Raw genomic sequence first — 10,783 nt, 5'->3', positions numbered from 1 at the left:
TTCTCAAGCCAGTTGAAGCTGCTGGGTACATGGGAGGATTTACGTTTGTAACAGGAGCAAACAGGAGGACTCTGATGATCTCAGAGACAAAAGGTTTTCACATTTCAAACTGCTCTGAACCTGTGGTTTGTGTAATAAGGAGAGGGGGGGAGGAGAGAGAGAGAGAGAGAGAGAGAGAGAGAGAGAGAGAGAGAGAGAGAGAGAGAGAGAGAGAGAGAGAGAATGCAGTCAAGACCACACCCTCCACACCCTCCACACCACTGGCTCCAGCAGATAGGATTATTTTCCATGTTCATGTTTTCAAGTGTAGCCTTAAATGGCTACACAAGCAGAAAGAGGCCAAGGCGAGTGGTAGAACAAGGGCTTAATTACAGGGACCTTTGTCCAACAAACATGCCAATAATTTGCCTCACGAAGTGATTCAGCAGAAATCTTGCCAGGGTTCCCAAAGAAAGCCCATCTCTGGGATGACGTAATGTCTCCCCACCGCTGATGCTCCGTGGCTCCCCACCCACCACTCCCGCCTGCCACCGCGGCTGGCTGCGGACCCACACTTCCATCTGGGCAGCCTCCAGTTGCCATCTGCATTGTGACGAGCACAGATTTCATTATTTAAGTGGTAACACCAGGTACAGCGTTGCTACTTTAGCCCCTCACATTTAATAACTCCGTGAAGAAATGGAGACTTGGAAAAAAAATCCGATGAGTGATGTGCCGACAGATCGTGAGCTTTGCCTGCAGACTGCCTGCCGGATTCCAAATTGGATATTTGATCTCTGCAGCCCATGAATATTTATACTTTGAGGCAAAGTGATTGATTTAATTTATCACTGGAAATAGAGGTGACTGTCTAGACTTGCAATGTGGAAAATGTGTCAGAGAACATCAAGAGAAAGAGCCCCTGCTCCTAGCCTGATGTGTCTGTGAGTGGCTGGCAGATACTTTGGCCTGCCTGCCCCTAACCCATTCATCTCTCCTTTTCCCCAACCAGGAAAGTGCTTGCTGAAGGTGCTCTTATCTTTGTCCAAATTAATTTTGGTTTACCCTGCCATTCCTGGCTAGGCATTATCTTTTATTTCATTATATTTTATTTCAAACAGCAATGGAAAGTCATCTGAGGGAGGGTTCTGGGGAAAAATGTTTCATTCGTAAAAAGAGAGCCAAAAAATAAATGGCTCCTTTTCCCTACTGATGAATATTGTTATGATGCAAGGGACTCCTGCAGCCAGTTTGCAAACATGAGGGGAGCTCGCTGAAAAAAAAATGACAAATGGCCAAAGTCTAGCAACAGCAGCCCCGGTGTTGTGGGGAAGTTGCTCTGTTCCCAGCTACACATCTGCTACCTTGTCTCTGACATTTAAGTTCACTGCATACAAGGGTCTGTGACACAAAAGCTGCAGCCATCGCTGCTACGTGAGGTGAGGCGGTGACTTTCAAGCTTTTTGACCACTAGCCAAAGTGCGAATTTCATTTACATGTAATGCGCTCTAGACTGTTCTACTCTGCTCTATTTCATTTTTGCAAATTCAGATCATGACCCACTAAAGTGATTTCCAAACTCACTAATGGGTCATGACCCACATTCCAGAGAGAATGTTAAGTTTGGGGGGATATGAGCTGCTGGGACACAATAAAAAGCATCATGAGCCCTTGTAGAAGATATAATAACAGGGGTAAACAGCAAGGTTTCTCAGAAGGGCTGGACTCTGAAAAGCAAGAGAAGTTGGAGAATCCGGTGTCCAAGAAAGAGCAGGGCAAAGACGAAGAGGAGGGAAGGACAAGCGCGTCACCTGTGGACAAGGCCTGGAAGACCCTAATTTAAGCTGCTGATTCTTCTGTTGTGTATTTAGTTTTTAGAGAGAAGCTCTCACTAGACAGTTCAGGCTGCTTTGAGCCACTATATAACCTAGGCTGGCCTCGAACTTATGGTGATCTCCCTGCCTCAGTCTTCTGAGGGCTGGGATAACAGGCGTGCATCACAACAGCCAGCAGATGTTGCTGCAGACACTGAAATTCTTTTTTTTTTTTTTTTTTTTGTTTAAGTGGCTGTCTCAGCCTGCCCTGGGGGTTGCGCTGGTGCGGCATGTGGTTCCGGGGTTGGAACCGCAGTCCCTGCACTTGCCTAAGTGGGCACTGTAGACTGCTGAGCTATCTTGCTGGCCCCTGCAATTAGTGAACACAGGCAGCTGGCTCCCGGGCTCACAGGACAGCCGCCCCGACTTCTCTTGCTGCCCAGGGCCTGGCTTGCACACCTGCTCGTGAGCTCATAGTTACATTCAGACCCGAAGCGGGCTGGGCCTTCTTCCTCAGCACCTCTACAATAAAGTCAGTGGAGATGGCTTTCAAATCGCTGATTCACTGGGCGCTGGTGCAACCTGTGTGATTTAATTATCCCAGCCATCCCTCACCAGCCTCTCCCTGGAAAGCAAAAGCTGACACTTAGGACATCGATTAATCAGAACTAAACTTCTCTTCTGTCACACGCACACAGCCTCAGAGATTAGTGTCACAGTAATTTCACCAGGCGTTCACATCCTGAAGTGTACAAACATTTGATAAATCTAAAGTGGAACCAATGTTATTTTTACCCATTCTTTTCAAGATAGTGGCAATTTTGAATGTTTAAGACAGAGTGATTAGATTTCGGGGACACTGTTTTTGTCCCAACAGTTGACATTCTTGGTGGTTTGGGTAAAGGAGCCTGTGCTTCTGCCCCACTGGCTCTGTGTGGGAGATTACAGCTCTGCCCACCCTTTGGGGGTGTGACAGGAGGTCATTGGTTGAAGGGTTCTGTGATAAGGACAAGTGCCAGCCAGAGTAACCTCAGGACAGAGACCAAGTGGAGCAGCAGCCCACTCGGCCTGGATGTCCTCTGTGAGCAGTCTGCTTGGATTTGTCCACACAGATCCTTCATGCCAATTCCTCAGTGGCTTTGCCACCCAAGCTTGAACTTATTAATGCATCATTCAAGACCAAGCCTAACCTACCGCTCAGTGCCTGGTTCATGGCCCAGAACGTAGTGGAGACAGGAAGCCTGTCATGGTTTGTGTACAGGTGTCCCCCCAAAGCCTCGTGCAGTCTTGGGGCAGCTTCTGGAGTTTGTGATTCTTGTGTGTGGATGCTGCACCTGCCCTGGGGCAGGTAATTTGCATTACAATATAAGGAGGGCGGAGAGGCTGGCTAGCCACCTGAGCTGCTGCTGCGCCCTTGGTTCTCTGCTCTTTGCCACTGCCAGGAAAGTTTGCTCACTGCCATTTGCCACCCTGCCTTGGAGCCAGCTGAGTATGGACTAAAACTTCTGCTTACTGTGAGCCTTCTTTCCTTCATTTTGGGTGTTGAGTATTTGTCCCAGAAATGAGAGAAGAGTAACTGAGACAGAATTGGCCCTTACTCTTAAAGCATTTAAAACAACTTTTCACTTTTATTTTGTTTTATTTTATTTTATTAGGTACAGGGTCTCACTACACAGTTCAGACTCTTAGTGATCCTCTTGTCTCAGCCTCCCCAGTGCTGGGATTCAGGCATGCCATACCACACCCGGTTTGGGGGCCAGCACAGCATGTGTGGTACTGGGGATCGAACTTGGGTCCTTGCACTTGCCAGGCAGGCACTTAGGCTGCCAAGCTATCTCCCCAGTGCTGAAACATCCTTTCTACTATAAGTTTTATATCAGCTCCTATAGCCAGACATGTGACTTATAGTCTAAATATTAGTTGTATGAAATCAATCATTAAAGAAAAGTGTAACAATTCAAAGGTTCCATTTTTAAATGGAATTTGTTTATCAGTACAAGAGCCGAGTCAAGTCTCTTGTTAGGAAAATAAGACCATGGACATATGGGGATTTTGTTGAGAGCAAAGCTGGTCATGGGTCAGAGAGCACCGGAAAATTGCTAATGTTACCGAGGAGGGCTCAGGGTAACTGGAAGAGAGGCAGTAGACAAGGATGGTGTTTTTCATCTTACCAGGCGGCACTATCTAGGGAGCTCGGCCTGAACATCATGTGTTTAGTAAGTAGTGAGAGCCTCATGGGTGCCAGGACCTGGACAATGGGCAGGATAGCGGAGGATTGCAGGGACACCAAGCTGTCCTCCTCTGTCCTCCCTCGAACCTCCTATCTCCAGTTCTGTCACTGCTGCCAACCGTGACACTATCTGCTCTCCACAGAGAGCCCAGACGGTGACCTTCTCGGCTCTGTAAGTCCCAGAGCTGAACCCTGAAACCATGTCTTGGAGGAATAATTAAGCAGACCCAACACTACCACACTGGCTGGCGACAAAGGTCTCCCTCCTGGGATTTCCTGGATGGCCACAGTTTGAGTCAGCTCGTCTGGAGCCATCTGGTGTTGACTTAGTGTCCATACCCCGGAGATGTCCTCTAAATCCAAAGTCTGCTGTTGTAGACGCGCAATTACCTGGCGTTTCCTTTTTCCATTTTTATTTCCTTCATGCCTATGTATTTAAAAATGACTTGCAATAACTTCCTTTAGTATCTTTCTCCTAATTTTAAAGGCAAGGTAAACCTATTTGTACTCAAAGAAATATATAGTGTTATGGTTTGTGTCTAGGAGGGCTCCCAAAGCTTCATGCAGTCATGGGGCAGGCTTCTAGATGTGGTTAATTCATGATCCAAGGCTGGGATTATAGGTATGAGTACTGCTGGGATTATGGGTGGGAGTACTGCTGGGATTATGGGTGAGTGCTATTCCTGCCCTGAGTCAGATAGTCTGAAGGCAATAGAAGGAAAGGAGAGGGGCTTACTCCTGCCACTGCTACTGCTGCTCCTCCCTTTTGCCTTTTCTCTTTGCTATTTTCTACCGCCATAAACTTCTGCCCTCTACCTTGCCATGTGCCACTCCACCTTGAAGCCAGCAGAGTATGGACTGAAACCACCACAAACTATGAGCTAAATAAGCCTGCCTTCCAGAATTTGGGGTGTCAAGTATTTTTCCTAGCAACAAGAGAAAATTAACTGAGACATATAGCAAACACAGTTTGTTGTCACAGGCCTTTGCTGGGGCCATCCAGCTGCATAGGACAAGGCTTTCCTTTGTGGCTACAGCCAGGCAAGCTCAGCACTGGGAACAGCTGGGCACAGGACAGACCCTCAGTAATAAAGGCTGATCTAGTGCATGTCCCTGGCTGCTCTGTGGTCCAGGGAAGGGAAGCAGTTTCCCTGCTGCCATGGCCCTCAGGCCTAGTGTCACTCTGCTGCCCTTGGAGCAGGTACCTTTGGACCCTGAAGTCACCAGGCATTCATCCTGCATGGGGGTCCTAGGCCCCTGACCCATGGAAGGCCCAGCTCCCACATCTGAGCTAAGGGGCTGGTTTCTTGAAGTTGTCCCTGTACAGGGTGGCAGTATATGCCCTCAGAACTGGGAAGAGAACCACCTCCTCCCCATTGTCATAAAGGGCCAAAGCTGGTGGCCCTACCTGCCAGTGACTGGCCTTCAGTGAAAGCTGTGTATGCCTTTAATATGGGGGTGCTTGCTCAGCCTCAGTAGCAGGGGCCTGTTGGGGCCTGCTCCCGGCCGATCATGTGGCTGGGGCTTGAGCAGAGAAGTCTCCTTAACATGATTAAGAGAAGAAGAGCACCGCGGAAGGAACCACCGGGAAATCTTCTCACAGCTTCTGCCTCCACCATGGACAGAGCCCCTGCCACCCTGAAGGTCCCAGGGATGGCCGAGGGCTCAGAAGAGAGGCTTATGTGCAGTTAGCTCTGTCTCCCACCCCCAGGGAGACTGGGAATTTGTCTGTTACCCTGTTCTACTTGCCCTACTTAAATCTCTACCCTCTCCGCAATCTTATTTATCTCTGCCGACAGAATGCCTGTGAGACGGGGCCCTTTTTCAGGTGGCAGCTAAAAGTGAGTGGACCTAAGACAGCAGCTGGAGTGACCCCGAGACGGCCTGTAACTTCACTATAACTCATCTTCTTGTCCTCAGAACTGTGACAGTTGCCATGACAACAGCTCTGTACAAGAAGCAAGAAAAGGTGGTGCTAGAATTCCTGGAAAATGTTCACCCATTTCCAGAAAATACAAGAATTTTCCTCTACCTTTTTTACCCAATCTATCTCCAAATATCCTTTATCTCTCTCATTTTCTTTGAAGTAATAAGGATCAAACTCAGGCCCTCTGCTTGCTAGGCACTACCACTGAGCTATACTCCCAATGCCCCTGTACACAGACCTTTTTTTTTTTTTTATTTTAGGGAAGGGTTTACAGGGTGTTCAGGGTCTCACTACTAGATCAGACTCGTAGTGATCCACTTGTTTACAGCCTCCCAAGAGCTGGGATTACAGGCACGCATCACCACACCCAGTTTCAATGGCTGTCTCAGCGCACCCCGGGGGCAGGGCTGGCACAGCAGGCCTGGGGATCGAACCCCCAGTCCCCGCACCTGCTTGCAGGTGCTTTAATCTGCTGAGCTATTTGGCTGGCCCTGTGCACAGTCTTTTACAATTTTAAGACAAGTCACACTAAGTTGCCCAAGCTGGCCTCTGACCTCACTCCTCCTGCCTCAGCTTCCCAAGTATCTGAAAATACTGGGGTGCACCATTACCCTTGACCCTCTTACTCTGCATTGTTAACCTCCTGACCCCCAACAGGTGAAGAAGTCGGTGAGTAGTTTATTGTCCCATTTGTATTCTTGGCCAAGAGTAAAAATCTCCTTCCTTGCTCAGCTGGATCCACAATTCCAAGGGAAAAGAACTCACTCTGGGGTCAAAATTGCTACCATGTATGGCGTTGCATTAACTCAGATGCTGTGGATACAGGTTTGCAGCCAGTAGTCACCCGTAAGGGCCCTTCAGAGTGACAGCAGCCAGCAGAGAGCTTTCTTCCCTCAGCCTTGCGGCTCATAGGACTCCATGTCATCAGGAGCTCCCCAGGTTCCCAAGGAATATGCTGTGCACGGGGAACCAGTAAGGAGCCTCCTTCCTGCCTTACAGGGTCTGACTCATGCGTCTGCCCTAGAGCCACCTGCTGGTCCTGCCTGGCTTAAAGCAGCGAGGAGCCTGACGAGGTCCTCAGAAGATGGCGTGGAGCAGCTGCAGCACCAGGAAGCGGGGTGGCCGTGGTCTTTCTTGGAAACGTTCTGAGCCAAAAAAGCACAGCCTTCTCTTGGTGTCCGAGTGGCTGCTCCCTGGAAAATAATATGCTGTACAAATGCTCTGTGTTTATTGAAAGAGAACCACGTCTTAGCTCAGATGAGCCTAACAGCTTTTACCCCTGTATGAAGGATTCAGGATGAGCTGTACGCACACTGCTGGCCCCTGGCCACCGCTGGTCACTGGCCACCGCTGGCCTCTGCCCTTTCCGTGACCATCTTTCCCTGCCCTACTGTGATAACCAGGACATCTGAGGACTGTCACCATCATGTTGCTTGGTGGCACCCCCTGTAGCAGAGGCCGATGAGCCACAGTGCCAGCACGTCCTAGACTTCCTCGTTTTCTTCAGTGTTAAGTAATTGTGCATGTGAGCGACCACTCACAGTGCCACAGGGCCGTTGCTCAGAGCCAAGGCTGCTCGCCCATAAAAGCATTTAGATTCTGGCTGCTTGGAGACCCCACTTCTGTACTTTCTGCAAGGACTCAGCCTTGCTTCCGGGTCCCACCTTGGGTGACAGTAAGATGAGGTAGGTAAGGACCACTTCTGGGAGTCACTCCACATGGCTCGAGTCAGCTGTGTACATCTGAGCAGTCGTGTCATCAGTTTGATGTCCCATTTTCTCCTCTGTAGAGCAGGGGCGACACTGGTTTAGAAACATTATGATCTGTAAGGGTTACACTGAATGAGTTAACAGAGGAAAAGCACTTCAGACAGCACCTAGCACTTCTCTGATGCCGAATAGCAGAAAGTCTACATACACCAACTAAATTAATTAAGTAGGACGGGAGCAAAGAAGGCTATCGGTAGCTGAGGATACGGAGATGGGTTATAGAATCAGGGCTTGCTGCTTGAATCAAGGTTTTGGGGGTGCATGTGACCTTGTCTTTCTAATGAGTGATCAAGATCCCAAAGCACCCCTAAGAATCACCACCAACCCCGGGCCAAGCCCCAGCTACACCTCAGACCCATCCTGCCGGTGACCCAGGCGCCAGGGTTTTTTTGGTCTCCAGTGGTTCCAGTGTTCATGGTGGTTGAGAACCACTGCTGCTGACTCTTGTTTCATCTCCCTCCTGCCCTTCATTCTGTATAAATGTCCTCCTCCCCTGGCCTCAGGTGTCTGTCCTGCCAGTAACGATCTTAATGAGGGGGACAGGACTTCTTCCGCCTGCTGCGCCAGTGGTGGTGTCCTGTTGGGTCTGTGCAGTCCTTTTCATTGTTATTGGTGTCACTGGGCCTGGGGAATAAACCTCGCCCAGTGGCCAGGAGCCTGACTGATCACTCGTCAACAGCACTTGGCATGGAGACCCAGGCATGCTCACCAAGATCCACAAAGGCTGAACAAGAGAAATCATCTAAGTAACATTAGAGCTGAGCTTCATTCTTACAACTTATTGCCAGTATGATTTGCTTTTGCTGCTCTTCCTTAGTGGCAGCTGAGATAGGGTACGTCTTGTCTTCCGGTCCTTGAAAGACTGTATTGGGTGAGGCAAAGGCTTCACCAGGGTGATGCCTGGGGCTGCCACTTGGCTGCCAGCTGGAGCTGCAGCTCCGATTCTCAGCAGCACAGTCACTGACTCCTTGTCACGCCCACTGATGGGTGATCTGCTACGCACCCGTCTCGGTGTCTCTCAGCTTCGCTCAGTGATAATCTTTAGACGATGCTGTCACCGCTGGGTAAGAGAACACTTAGCACTTCGCTGCAAACCGAAATCCAAGTTTCCATTTTCTTAAACTTTCAACCTCTCTCCCCTCCTTCACTTGGTTATCTGCAAGTTGGAGTAGTGCCTGTGAGAATGCACATGAGCTTTTTCAATCCAAAAGATGACTGGAATCGCACTCCTAGCGTTTGGTGGTGCTTTGACGTTCCCAGCTTTCTAGATTTCATCATCAGAACTTGGTCTCCATCTGACGGAAGGAAGCACACCCAAGGAGACAAACCATGGCCGATACTGCGTGTGATTCACACACTCAGCCACACCCAGGGAGCCTCTCAGGTGTGTCTCCAGCCCCAGTGCGCTCCTTCCCCACGGCCTATTTCTGTGGCTGTGTCACTGCGCATTTTCTGCATTCAGCTGATTTTGGGTTTCAAAAGAGTGGTCACACCCTGGACAGTTTGGTTGGTCTCCACTTCCCAACTAGCTAAAACCCTTGCTGCAACACAGCAAATGAATGACGGGGGCAGGGAGGGGCAGAGCTACTCTGCCACGGGGCGGGGGTGCTCCTCTGGGGGCTTTGATTGCAAAGGAAATCTTGATAATGGGGTTGTTAAGTAGACCCTGATAGCTTCTTTCTGTTTTGTTCCCTCTTCTCATAGTTTCAGATAAAAAGAAAAGGGCCTCCAAAGGGCCCTAGGAACTCTGTGGACAAAGTCCCACAGCACAAGAAAAAAGAAAGGTCAACCCGACCCTGTCCCTCTTTCCCTGCCTGCCTCCACCGGATTCCTCTCCAGAGCCACCTGCCTCAGCAACCATCTCTGCTGAGGTCAGGCTGTGCATGTGCATCACATTTTGAGATCTGATTTCTGCATGAAGCCGCAGCATCCTCCGTGGCATTCTTTGAAAGTTCTGTTTTTCCAGCTGTTCCCCAAACCTTTGTTGGCTAGGGCAGCCTTGCACATAACTTTCCAAAATTACTGGGGCTCAAAACATTCTTTCCACCCACAGCAGCCGCCCTGAGGTCCCCACCACCACCACATTTGTCAATGTAAACCCTTCCCCTTACAGTTGTCGCACTTCTGGTATCAGAAAAGCTGTGTGCGTCACTCAGGGCCGCCTGGAGCAGCACTGGAAAGGGGTCACAGGACATGCTCAGGAGTAGGTGTACTTATTCTTATAAATAGAATCACACAGTATGGGTTTTGTGTGTAGCTGCTTTTTATCAACATATTTTCTGAGATTTGTCCATGTCCATGTCTTTGTCCAGCAGTCCTTCCTCGTACCAACTGACCACTGGTATTTACCCACCCCTTTACGGATGGACATTTGGATCATGTCCAGGGCTTTGGTTGCTGCTATTGCCAGCTGTGATCATCTCCCTCATAAAGCTGTGGGGTGCAGGAACCCTCATCAGCACACCCCTCACCCGGAAGAGTGGACATGTGCAGCGCAGACTTCGCAAGCAACAGCGAGTGCTCTGAACAGCACCAAAGGCTGTTGGTGAGCACCAAACACAGATTTCAGCCTATGCCACCACAACCGCCTTGGGAAATAGGATGCAGATGCCTCTAACAAAACTAAGCTCCCACTGACCAGGAAGAGCAACTTGCTTTCTAGGCACACACAGGAGAAACAATGCACACACCGGGAGGATCCCGTGGGCAGGGGCATGTGCAGAAACAGAGTTCTGTCAAGACCTGGACTGAACAGGGCAGAAACTTCTAGCTCATCCTGGGCGGCTTAGTGACTGAATGTGACCCTGTCTCAAAATAAACCATAAAAATAAAGCCAGTGCAAAGTGCCTGGGTTTAACCCTCAATACCAGGAAAAAGGAAATAAACCAGAGGTGCTGGTGCAATCCTGTAGCCCCAGACATCTGGAGGCTGAGGCAGAAGGATTTCAGGTGGGAGAACAGCTTGGACAACTCAGTGAGACCCAATCTCAAAATAAAATAAATTTTAACAGTTCTGGGATGACAACTTAAGTTTGTAGACCAAAAATTAGAGAAAAAGAAGGGCT

The sequence above is a fragment of the Octodon degus genome, unplaced genomic scaffold (genome assembly GCF_000260255.1).
Source record: "Octodon degus isolate 3935 unplaced genomic scaffold, OctDeg1.0 scaffold00118, whole genome shotgun sequence".
Taxonomy (NCBI): domain Eukaryota; kingdom Metazoa; phylum Chordata; class Mammalia; order Rodentia; family Octodontidae; genus Octodon; species Octodon degus.
This window is presented reverse-complemented; position numbering follows the sequence as displayed.